A 13,374-nucleotide genomic window follows, 5' to 3' on the forward strand; every position below is an offset into this window, starting at 1 on the left:
CAATCATACCCCCAAGATTCAAGTCCATTGGCTAGACTTTCCTTAAAGCCCCTCACCATCCAATTGCCGCCCAGAAACACCGCTAACGTTCTGCAACTAACGCTGGCAAAAATTTCCATAATAAAGGTAAAAATATCGCCCGGCGAGAAAATGGATCTTGCAACAATATTCTTGGCGGTTTCTCGGCGATTAAAGACGAAACTAGGTAAAACGGGCGGTTCTTACCGGAATGGATGGTAAGTACTTAAAATTTAGTCCGAGGCTGCAGTTGGGCCTAGGGAGGGGGGAAAACTCAAAAAATATTTTTTCACTTAAACAAAAAATTTAAAGTTATAAAACAATCTCAAGGCACTTTTTAACGTAATTGCCGTTTTAGAACTTTAAAATAATTTTTAAAAACCTTTAACTTACCTTTCTCTGCAAGGTACTCACCGACCGCCCTGTTCAGGCAGCTTTGTGTGGGCGGTTTCCTCGGCAGTGTGTATGGGTCCCCACTGAGGCAAAACTTAGATCCTGACGATTTTCTTGGCAGTGCACGTGGGCGGTTTGCTACCCGGCAGTATTTCCAAAATGTGGGTGGAACTCTTTAAAAAATAAAGAGAAAATAAATGAAAAAACAGCTGTACCACCGAGAATATTTCCGAAAATGTAGGCGAAAGTCTAACCCCATGTCATTGATATCTATCACAAAAAGCAAGGGCCCAGCACTAAGTCCTGCGGAACCCCACTGGATATATATAGCCTTACAGTCACAAAAACACCCATCAAACATTACCCTTTGCTTTCTGCCTCTGAGCCAATTTTGGATCTAACTTGCCACTTTGCCCTGGATCCCATGGACTTTTACTTTCATGACCAGTCCGCCATGTGGACCTTATCAAAAGCTTTGCTAAAATCCATATACACTACATCATATGCACTACCCTCATCAACCTACCTGGTTACCTCCTCTAAAAATTCAATCAAGTTAATCAAACATGACCTCCCCTTAACAAATCCGTGCTGACTATCCTTAATTAATCCATGCCTTTTCAAATGAAGATTTATTCTGTCCCTCAGGACTTTTTCCAATAATTTTCCCATCACTGAGGTTAGGCTGACTGGCCTGTAATTACTCGGTCTATCCCTTTCTCCTTATTTAAACAAAGGTACAACATTAGCAGTCCTCTGGCACCACACCTGTAGCCAGAGAGGATTGGAAAATGATGATCAGAGCCTCTGCTATTTGTTCTTTTGCTTCTGTTAAAAGCCTATGATACATTTCATCCAGGCCTGGGGATTTATCCATTTTCAAAGCTACTAAGCCCCTTAATACTTCCTCCCTCACTATGTTTATCTTGTCTAATGTTTCACACTCCTCCTCCCTCCTTGTAAAGTCTGCACCGCCTCTCTCATTTGTGGAAACAGATGCAAAGTATTCATTAAGAATCATACCCACGTCTTCTGCCTCCACACACAGATTTCCTTTATGATCTCTAATAGGCCACACTCTTTCTTTAATTATCCTCTTCATGCAATATTCAGACGGGCCTGTAAATTGACGAGCAGCACGCCCACCAGAAACAGGCATAAGGTTGCTTAAATAAGTAAATTGGTGTCCTATGTAGGAACCCGATTGCAAAATTCAGCTACAAATGGCACTGCGTGTGCTGTGCGCTCTCTGACTAAGATTTGAATGGCCTTAAAGGGACCATTCAAGGCCACTTTAAAACAGTCCCTGAAATTTTGAGTTTTTATTTTTGTGGGCGTAGGAGAAGCAGGAGTGCTTCTCATGAGCTAATTACAAAAATCTCCGGCCTACTGCTTTGCTTCCCCATTCGTGGTCATCCCCCCAATATCTCCTCCCCTCACTCAAGATCCAATCTACTAGCGGCTCAGCATAGGAGCTGGCTTATTTCTTGCCCTTCCACAACTGGCAAGTTTCAATGGGTTGCTCATTCAACTCCTTGTCAGCTATGTTGATTGAGGAAATGGCACTTTATCCTACCAGCAGAGAAGTGGTGTTCAGATGTTCAAAGCTGGAGGAGCTCATTGATAGTTATAGATATGGACCCAACCTGCAGCATTTCCTGTGTGTCAATCATGATTCTTACAGCTAGGTTGTGTTGCAATAACTTTATGTGCCAAGACTTTCGAATCTAAGTATTAGCTTGACTGTTTGCCTGCTGAGGTATGGGTGTGCATAATCGTCAGTGAAAAATCTGCAAGGTTGTGTGAGGATTTGGCATGCATGGCCAGCAGAAAACGTAAAACAAGCAAAATTTTGAAAAGGCTGAAAAACACATTTAATATATCTGCACTCTTTGGAAAGACTGAAACTATTTTTGTCCCCATATACAGTGGTTTACTTTTAAGTAGTGGCATGCATTTAAATGTTGCCTGCAGTCCTTTAACTGCTGATAATAGCCACAATTTCTTGCCTTTGGTGAGCTTTGAGTAGGAGTCCAATCTGGACCAGGGGCTCGTCATGCATGGTTATTGAGGCCAACCTTAGGAAATCCTGTGAGGTATGCCAAACACAATGGCCGGAATTTTAATGTGTCTGTGAATGCGGGATTGGAGACGGGTCTGGAGTAAAAATGGAAACAACTCAGAGCGCGTCGGGAGCCCACCGCCATCCCATCTCCTCACGCCTTTAACTTGGGTGCGTTTGCCAACACAGCAGTCCCTATATGAGTGACTGCTGTATGCCATGTGACTGTATGAGAGTAATTCTGTCACCATGTTGCTGGGATGTCCCCCTCTCTTCGTCTCTCACCACCAGCTGCTCTGCAACTCCTGAGATGTCCAGGGCGACCTCCTCTACTCGAGTCAACTTGGCAAATGATGGAGGGCCACCTCCGGTTATCTCCTTCTCCCTCCTATTGTGGGCTCTCATCTCCTGGAAGGAGGGAAAGAAGAGATGTTTGAGTGAGAGTGATGGCCTGAGTGTAAGAAGTGTGTGGGTTATATCTTTAGAGGGTGACTATGAAGGTGTGTGGTGCCAATGCCAAGGTGCCAATGCAAAGTGGCCTCCTTGTGTATTAGTTGGTATGAATACTTTAGGTTGAGAAGAAGTGTGAGGGGTGGTTAGTCAGATGGAGATATAATTATATAGATAGGGAGAGGGACATGCAAGGTATGTTGGTGTGAGTAATAATGTGCAGGAGTAGGCTTGGGCAGGCAGAGTGATGGGGATGTGATGAGAGGCACAACAGGATGAAGTTAAGTGTGGCTTTGCTCTCACCTTTTCTGATCTGATGAGATCATTGAAGCATTTCCGGCCCTACACCCAGGTCCTCCTCATCACATCCCTGCTGTTCAGCTCCTCTGCAATCTGCTCTTTTGGTCACCCGGGGAGGTCTCTTGCACACAGCAGAAGGGAAGAGGACCTCCCTGCATCCTCTGACTCCCTCCACAAGCATATGCAGGGAGTCATCTGAAAACCTGGGTGCAGCCCTCTGCCTCTGTGAAGCCATGTGTGCAAGGCTGAGCACTAAGCAGTAAGCAGATGCTGAAATGTACAGCCTGCACACTCCTGGATGAACCTTCAATGCAATGTGGTCAAGGCTCCTTTAAATACCCCGTTGGAAATGAGTCATTGATGTGATCATCAGACCTGCACCATTTAATAGGGCCAGGAAACGCGCAGGCTTGCCTTAATAGGGGCCATTAAGGGAAAGTCGCTCTGAGGAGGGCGATGAAAAGAAGAACGGGGTCCCGACCCGCCTCGTCGACCGCCCGCACCCAACCAGCCTAGGTAAAGAAAATTCCAGCCAATATTGGTGCTCACTAAGCTCATTGCACTCTCATTTTAAGGGCCAGGACCAGAAAATGTAACCTTGATTACTTTCCTAATATTGTATATGTCTCCTTATAGGTGATAAGGAAAACATGAGTCGCCTTTGCCCCCGTTGTTCGGCCACACCCGTGAGATGAAAATGGTGGAGCCGGTGGGAATCATGGAAGTCTGGAAGGCTCAGTTTCCCAAGTCCGAGCCACCCAAGATGGAGTTGAAGAGCATCGGCAACATCGAGCAGGAGCTGGAGAGCTGTAAGTGCAGCATTCGGAAGCTGGAGCTGAAGGTGAACAAGGACCGGTTTCGCATGATCTACCTGCAGACTCTGCTGGCCAAGGAGAAGCAAAGATGGGACTTCAGGTCCTGATGGAGCAAACGGCCACCGAGCAGCCTCAGGACCGCTCGCACCAGCAGCCTGCACCCGGGGAAGGGGAAGAAGGGGAGGGGGAAGGGGAGAAAACCAAGTATCACCCTGGAGAGGACAATTCCAAGAGGCACCCGGGGGGAGGGGGGCTTGCTGGACACCAGGAGTGAGATGGAAGGTTCGCCAATCAGGCAGGGGGCATCCTCAATGAGGAGGGCAATGGCGACACCAGAGAGGGATCCAGGGCGAAGCTTCAGCCAGGATTGTGAGCAGATGGAGAGGAAGGAAAAAACCGCAGCTGGCACAGGTTGAGGTCCAATCTTGAATGGATCAAAAGAACCAATTCCCACTCTGCCGGGGATGGGAAACGTATGGAGAAGCCTCTTTATGTCAACGTGGAGTGCCACCACAAGAAAGGGTTGGTGAAAGTCAATGACAAGGAGGTATCTGACAAGATTAATACAATTGGGAGTCAGGCCATGCAGGTGGAACAGAAGAGACCATTGCATTCTTTCCCTGGCACTGCGGGATCAGCGGATTATCGCAAGCCTGTGTACAGAGGTAGGCCCACGGACAGCAGCTGTGGGTATGACCCAGAGTATGACGACGTGGATCTTAATCCCAGATTCTTGAAGGATAATCTTATCCGTGCCACCGCCAATGGAGGTAAACCAGACAAGGTACCTTGGCAACAAGAATTCCAACCATATGAAAGTGTTTATATTGGTGGAATGATGCTGGATAGTGATGGTAAACCCAGTGGTGGCTGAAGAGAATATGGAAGGCTTCAGAGCACTACAAATCATGAGAAACATCTAACATGGCCTCGGCGGTTCTATTCACCTGGGAGTGCTGACGATGTTGGTGGAGGCTACACTCCAGACTGCAGTTCCATGAAATTTTAACTTTGAGTGAGGACGATTTTTCTTCTGGCCAGTCAAGTCACATTTCCCCGAGCCCCACCACCTATCGTATATTTAGAGAGAAAAATCGGTCTCCTTCTCAAAACTCTCAGCAGTCGTTTGATAGTCAGTCCACCCACCTCATGGTCACAAAAGAGACACAAGCACCAAGTTACTATACAGGAAGCAACGATAGTTGGTCTCAGGAAAATAGGACAAATTTGGGCGACTGAAGCTGACCTTGCTGAGAGGAGCACTCAAGAGGACAGTTTCCATGGAGACCCAGCTAGCGAGAAACCACCAGCCGCAGGTCGGGGCCATAAAAGGGGCGGAGGGATGCGGCGGTCTGGGAGCAGCGTGGAGGCCACTTCAGGGAGCAGCACGAGCTGGTGCAGGAGGGCGACGACTTGGAGAAAAGCGACTGGATTGGATGTCACCAAAATCCAGGTCGATTGGAGTGTGAGCAGGTACAGCAGGAGAGGTGGCAAACAACAGAGGAGCAGCGAGGTTGGGGCGAAGAAGCGGTAAGAGATTGTAGAGCAACGTGATCGGGGCCCAGGAGAGGCATGAGTTCGGGGGCCAGAAGAGTTGAAGACCCAGGGGCGGCACAGGCCAGCCCACACTACAATATGTGTGCACACTAGGTCCGTGCAGCAGAGCTGGTCTCCAGTAGTCTTGGTTAATCCTTGCCGCTGGACCAAGACCTAGCTCTGTCAAGCCTGTGTGGTGGCTGGCGTGCAGCGCCCACCACACGTTAAAAAAATCCACGCACAGGCATCTTCCACCCTTCAATATGTATTTTGGGACCTGGAATGTCAGGTCCTTCATTGAAACACCTGTGAACTCATCCCGTTTTGGAGTGGAAACAAGTCATCCTTGATACGAGGGACTGCCTAAGAAGAAGGAAAACATCTGCCTTTCAAATAACTTCTCAATTCTTCTTCTCATCAGTCAGTATAGTGAAAGTTCCAGTCTTACAGTATATTCCCTCACTGAATATTGTAAACTCTGAGAAAAAATTTAATTGGAATTTGTTTCACAGTCTGCAATAAAACAAGTTTCCTAGCAGAGACTGGCAGCTTAAAACTAATGTATTGCTCTAAATTTGGATTACACAAGTACTGTAGCTTCTTAATTCATGCTTACACCTGCCAATATCTCTTTGGCGGTCCCTTGTACAAAGGATGACATGTTTCCATACCAAAAAGGATGAGTTCACAGGTGTTTCAATGAAGGATCTGATATTCCAGGTCGCGAACTACATATTGAGGGGTGGATGTTGCCTGTGCGTGGATGTTTTTAACGTATGGGGGCCATTGCACACCAGTCACCTCACTGGCTTGACAGAGCTAGGTCTTAGCCAAGTGGCAAGGGTTAACCAAGACGACTGGAGACCAGCTCTGCTGCACGGATCTAGTGCGCACACATATCGTAGTGTGGACTGGCCCATGCTGTCCCTGGGCCCTCGCCTTTTCTGGACCCTGAATTCTCGCCTCTCCTGGGCCACGATCACGTCGCTCCTGGGCCTCGATCGCTCTGCGCTCCGCTGCCCCGGTCATTCGTCGCACCTCCACCCCGATCATTCGCCACACCTCTGCTGTACCTGGGCCCTGCCGAAGTTCCTGCCCACACTCCAATTGGCAACCTGGGTTTTGGTGACATCACCCAGTCGCCCTCCTCAAAGCCATTGCCCTCCTGGAATGGCTCAAGATTATACTATATCTGCATATAACAAGTCTACTAGTGTAGGTGCTCTAGTTAAGGCAAGAATCACTCTGGGGGACTTTGCCATCATATTTTAACCAATATTTTCCCTCTTTTCTGTTGTGTATGGAGAAAGAGTCAGACTGAACACTGTGAGCTCAAAGTAAAGTGTTACCTTAGTCTTTTATTGCAGGTCTCCAGAGCGCCTCTCCAACATGTGACGCCTCCGTAAATACATGTGCTCCCAAGGGATTATGGGATCCCTTGAGACTCCAGCGGATGAGCCCTCTGGTGGCTGTACAGAGTAAATACAGGTTTACATATATAACAACACTCCCCGCAAAAGTCAATTGTGTAGCTATTTAAAATGGGGCCTTTCTTGCCCTGGTTGATCGTCTCGGTGTGAAAGCTGGTATTGTTGAATCATTTGTTAGGCCCTCGTTGGGCTGTTGTGCAGCTGGTCTTGCTGGGCTGCCTGGTGTGTTGGGCCCTGCTAGGCTGCTGTGGATAATGGATTCTGCATCGTGGTCAACCATGGTGCCGGTTGCCACTGGTGTCTGTGTTGGGGGATCAACAAAGGTAGGGTCCAAGGTGGGTTGCTCAGGATAGTCCGTGAACCTGAGTTTGATTTGGTCCAAGTGTTTCCAGTGAATGAGTCCATTTGAAAGTTTGACCTGAAACTCCCTGCTCCCCTCCTCGGCCCCGACAGTGCGGGGAAGTCACTTGGGACCTTGTCTATAATTCAATACAAATACAGGATCATTAATTTCAATCTCGCGTGACGCATTTGCGCTATCATGGTATGCACTTTGTTGAAGCCGCCTGCTCTCTACCTGTTCATGTAGATCAGGGTGAACTAACGAGAGCCTTGTCTTCAGTGCTCTTTTCATGAGCAGTTCAGCAAATGGGATCCCAGTGAGTGAGTGGGGTCTCGTGCGGTAGCTAAGCAGGACTCGGGATAGGCGAGTCTGCAGTGAGCCTTCAGTTACCCTCTTCAAGCCTTGCTTGATGGTTTGCACTGCTCTCTCTGCCTGACTATTGGACACTGGTTTAAACAGGGAAGATGTGACATGTTTGATCCCATAATGGGTCATGAATTCTTTGAACTCAGCACTGGTAAAACATGGCCTGTTGTTGCTCACCAGAACGTCGGGTAAGCCGTGAGTGGCAGCGGACGTGCTAGCCGACATTATCTCACATTCAATCCACTTGAAATACGCGTCTACAACCACAAGGAACATTTTACCCAAGAACGGGCCTGCATAGTCGTCATGTACCCTAGACCACGGTTTCGAGGGCCAAGACCATAAACTTAGCAGCGCCTCCCTGGGTACATTGCTTAACTGCGGGCATGTATTACATCTGTGAACGCAAGATTCTAAGTCCACATCGATACCGGGCCACCACACGTGGGATCTGCCTATCGCTTTCATCATTACGATGCCTGGGTGGGTACTGTGGAGGTCAGTGATGAAGGTGTCTCTGCCCTTATTGGGGACCACTACTCGATTGCCCCACAGAAGGCAGTCTCCTTGTATAGACATTTCATCTTTGTGCTGCTGGAACGGTTTTATCTCTTCCTGCATTTCCACTGGGACACTGGACCGTGAAGCACACAGCTTTTGACTAGAGATAATAAAGGGTCCTGGCTTGTCCAGGTTTTGATCTGCTGGGCAGTGACAGGTGATTGCTCACTCTTGAATGATTCCATAACCATGGCTAGATCTGCGGGCTGCGACATTTCCACCCCCGCGGTGGGCAATGGCAGCCTACTGAGAGCATCGGCGCAGTTTTCTGTGCCTGGCCTGTGGCAGATGGCATAGTTGTATGTGGGCAATGTGAGCGCCCATCTCTGGATGTGGGCCGATGCATTGGTATTTATCCCTTTACTCTCGGAAAACAGGGATATAAGTAGCTTATGGTCAGTTTCCAATTCGAATTTTAGCCCAAACAGGTATTGAAGCATTTTCTTTACCCCATAGACACATGCTAACGCTTCTTTCTCAATCATGCTGTTGGCTCGCTCAGCCTTAGACAGATTCCTAGATGCATAAGCAACCGGTTGCAGTTTCCCGAAATCATTAGCTTGTTGCAATACACACCCAACGCCATATGACGATGCATCACATGCTAGTATCAAATGCTTACATGGATCATACAACACAAGCAATTTGTTTGAGCATAACAATTTTTTCGCTTTTACAAAGGCATTTTCTTGGCTTTTGCCCCAAACCCATTTATCCTCTTTTCATAGTAAGACATGCAGTGGTTCTAACAGTGTGCTGAGACCCAGTAAGAAGTTACCAAAGTAGTCCACGAGTCCCAGAAATGACTGCAGCTCCGTCAGGTTCTGAGGCCTCGATGCGTTCTCGATTGCCTCCGTCTTCGAGTTGATGGGCCTGATGCCGGCCGCCGCAATCCTCCTTTCCAGGAACTGCACTTCAGGTGCCAGGAAAATGCACTTTGAGCGTTTTAACCTGTGCCCCATGCGGTTGAGTCGACTAAGAACCTCCTCCAGGTTCTGCAGATGCTCGACTGTGTTCCGACCTATGACCAAGATGTCGACCTGGAAGACCACGGTGTGCGGAACCGACTTCAGTGAGCTTTCCATGTTTTTCTAGAATATCGCCGCCACTGATCGGATTCCAAACGGGCACCTGTTATAAACAAAAAGACCTCTGTGCGTGTTGATGCAGGTGAGGGCCTTCGATGATTCCTACAGTTCCTGCATCATGTAGGCTGAAGTCAGATCCAGCTTCGTGAACGTCCTTCCTCCCGCCAGCATTGCAAAGACGTCATCGGCCTTTGGTAGTGGGTATTGGTCCTGCAGGGGGAAACAATTGATAGTTACTTTGTAATCGCCACAGATTCTGATGGTGCCGTCTCCCTTGAGGACTGGGACGATAGGACTGGCCCACTCGTTGAACTCGATCGGTAAAATGATGCCCTCTCTTTGCAGCCGGTCTAGCTCAATCTCTACCCTTTCTCTCATCATGTACGGTACTGCTCTCGCCTTGTGATGGATGGGTCGTGCCCCCGGAATTAGGTGGATCTGCACTTTTGCTCCTTGGAATTTCCCGATGCCTGGTTCGAACAGCAAAGGAAATTTGTTTAAGACCTGTGCACACGAAGTGTAATCAGCGGGCGATAGTGCTCGGACGTCGTCCCAGTTCCAGCGTATCTTTCCCAGCCAGCTCCTGCCGAGAAGCTTGGGACCTTCGCCTGGTACCACCCAGAGTGGTAGTTTGTGCACCGCTCCATCGTAGGAAACCTTTAGGGTAGCACTGCCAATTACAGGAATCAGTTCTTTTGTGTAAGTTCTTAGTTTCGTGCGAACTGGAGTTAAGACTGGCCTTGAGGCCTTGTTGCACCACAATCTTTCGAAAGTCTTTTTGCCCATGATGGACTGGCTCGAGCCTGTGTCCAGCTCCATTGACACCGGGAGTCCATTTAGATCAACATTCAGCATTATCGGGGGACAATTTGTGGTGAATGTGTGCACCCCATGTACCTCTGCCTCCTCGGTCTGAGGCTCTGGTTCATTGTGTTCCTCCGTGGATCTGTCCTCCTCTGCAACATGGTGGTTTGCAGGATTAACAGGATTTGCAACTCGCCTGCACACTCGTTGGAGTTGTCCCATTGTTCCACAGCCCTTGCAAACGTACCCTTTGAATCGACATGAATGGAAATGATGATCACCCCCGCAGCGCCAACAAGGTGTTAATGGCCTTGCATTCATCACCCTTGATGGTGGACTCTGATACATCTGCGGACATGCAGCTGCAGGATTGTGGGGCCTGCCTTGTACGATTCGAAAACAACATCAGTTTGTTCACAGTACTTGTAGCAGCACTTGTTTGCTGAGAGATTTGCTTCGTATTGTCACTGGTGGCAATGAATGCCTGGGCTATCGCTATAGCCTTACTCAAGGTTGGGGACTCTACAGTCAAAAGTTTGCAAAGTGTGGTTTCGTGGCCAATGCCAAGTACGAAAAAGTCTCTGAGCATGTGCTCCAAATGTCCTTCAAATTCGCAATGTCCTGCAAGGCATCTTAGCTCAGCGACATAACTCGCCACTTCCTGGCCTTCAGACCTTTTGTAAGTGTAGAACCGGTACCTCGCCATCAGAATGCTTTCCTTCGGATTCAAATGCTCTCGGACCAGTGTGCACAAATCGTCGTAAGATTTCTCCGTGGGTTTCGCTGGAGTGAGCAGATTCTTCATGAGGCCATACGTTGATGCCCCACAGACGGTGAGGAGGATCGCCCTTCATTTGGCAGTGTTCTCTTCCCCATCTAGCTCATTGGCCACGAAGTATTGGTCGAGTCGCTCCACAAAAGTTTCCCAATCATCTCCCTCCAAGAATTTCTCCAGAATGCCCACTGTTCTCTGCATCTTTGGGTTTGCTATCTGTAGCTCATCGCCAGTTGTTATGTATGGAGAAAGAGTCAGACTGAACACTGTGAGCTCTAAGTAAAGTGTGACCTTAGTCTTTTATTGCAGGTCTCCAGAGTGCATCTCCAACCTGTGAGGCCTCCTTAAATACCTTTGCTCCCAAGGGATTATGGGATCCCTTGGGACTCCAAGGAATGAGCCCTCTGGTGGCTGTACAGAGTAAATACAAGTTTACATATATAACATTTTCAATACTTCAACTCCAAATACTTGTCTGTGGTAGATCTTTACTTTGTGTGATAGTATAAAAAGGTGATAGCGAGTCCCCAGACTTCAATGGAAATAAATATCGGGAGATGCAAAATAGGCTGCTGATTTGCAATCGCCCATTTTACACTCTCACACAAAGTCAGGGCCTACCTCTCTGAATCATATGTGGAATACTCTTCCCATAATAGATAAAGGGAATATGGAATCACAGATTATTTATCCCCATGTAATTGTTCCTATTGATTTTAAGAGAAATACAGGACAAATCCACACTCTGTAGATGCAATCAGTGAGGGGGAGATGAGGGAGATATGTCACTTTCCAACCCAATCTTTTCTCCATGTGTTATGTTCCCTTCTCTACTGTTCCAAATCTTGGAATTGCTGTGTTGTTGTACCTCTATAAGCTTCCTGGCAATTTGTGAATATTCCACAGTAGCAACCCTGAGCCATCCTGTCTTCTGCAAAATATGTACTCAAGACCACAGGTTGGAAATTCAGGCGCGCCTCATTTGGGGCGGTAACCCAGGCAGGACGGTACTTTTAGCGCCTTGAAAAAGTTTGCACCTCCCATCCAGAAATTCTTCACAATCGTTCAAAGAGCTGACAGGGACGATAAATTAGCCGTTGAACACCAGAGTTGGGGGTGCCAAAATGAAAGTTTGGTCGGTAAATTTGGTGGACCCATTGCGCATGCGTGGATCTCTGAATCAGATCTTGGGAAAAAGCCGAGTCTTAAAGGCACGGCATAGTAATGCACCCATTAAAGTTTTCAAAATCACTTGTTTGTAAATCTGCCCTGTTATGTCTGTCTGTCGCTGCAAACTTGGTGGTTCATGCACCGCGCTGTGTAACCGTTGCACCGACTGTGACCTCCGAGGGAAGCACTTCCTCTTCCCTTTAAGTGACCATCAGTTAATGACTCTGCAAGCCTGTACTGACTGTTTTTCCAGACATTGTTCTTGGCAGCCGCTAAATGAGACGGCTGCACCTAATTTACTGACTGGGGTGCAAGCGTGGGCATTGCACCAGGACTGCCGTCAGGATCGCACTGATCATGATCAGCCAGGAACTACGGGTTTGCGCCCCTGTGAGCCTCTAACGACTTTCCGGTCAGGGCACTAAAGGCTGCGCTCCCGGTCGGTAACCTCTTATGCTCCCATTAACGCCCCCTCTGGCCACTAACTGAGGCATCAGGCAACCGAAAATCCAGCCCAACAACTTCCATTATTTAACCAAACCCATGGTTTACAAAGTTTTTATTGGAAAGTTCAGCTTTAAATCCTATTATCTGATGCAAACTTCAGTCAGGAGCACAGATCCTGTCCCGATTCTCCTCCAGCATGAAAATGAAAATCCAGTCCTCAACCTCCAAAGTCTAGGTCCCATCAATGAACCAGGCTCGCTGATCAATCATCAGCAGTTCCCTCGATAGCACAGGTCAGCTTGGCTAATGGATTGGATTGCCAAGGCTGCACAGATGATTGTCTCTGTTGCAATCTCCCATCAACAATCGTGTTATCTTGGAGCCAAATTGATTTCAAATATGATATTACATACTTTTTACATATAAAGCAAATACTCACTGCATGGTCATTAGACACAGGTCCCAACCCTCATTAGGTGAACAGCAGATATCAGGAACTTTTCTCTTGTGGTTTGATATAAAATCTGTGAGTGTGTCACTATACTCCTGACAACAGCATCAACACACACCATGCCTCATAGTGGTTCAACCTCACCAGTTGATTGTCTAGAATTTTGGCAGCAATTGTTTGCCTTTCTAAAACCCATTATGATAGGTATTAAACATCAAGTATATGAGCACATGTTGATAACCTATTTCCAACTAACGCCTTCCAGCAATTATCATCCAAATTTTTGGAATTTCACCATCAGCTATAAGACAGATATCTAACTTCAATGTGATGGAAGAAGCTCTGGTGAGCAGCTTGCAACATGC

The 13,374-nt window shown here is 47.6% G+C and overlaps 1 pseudogene; it reads left to right on the top strand.

The window, feature by feature from the left end:
• Positions 1–3,914: 3,914 nt before the first annotated feature.
• On the top strand, positions 3,915–6,232 carry LOC139264125 (breakpoint cluster region protein pseudogene; annotated as a pseudogene).
• The last annotated feature ends 7,142 nt before the right edge of the window (positions 6,233–13,374 follow it).

This window comes from Pristiophorus japonicus, chromosome 5 (genome assembly GCF_044704955.1).
Source record: "Pristiophorus japonicus isolate sPriJap1 chromosome 5, sPriJap1.hap1, whole genome shotgun sequence".
Classification (NCBI taxonomy): Eukaryota; Metazoa; Chordata; class Chondrichthyes; family Pristiophoridae; genus Pristiophorus; species Pristiophorus japonicus.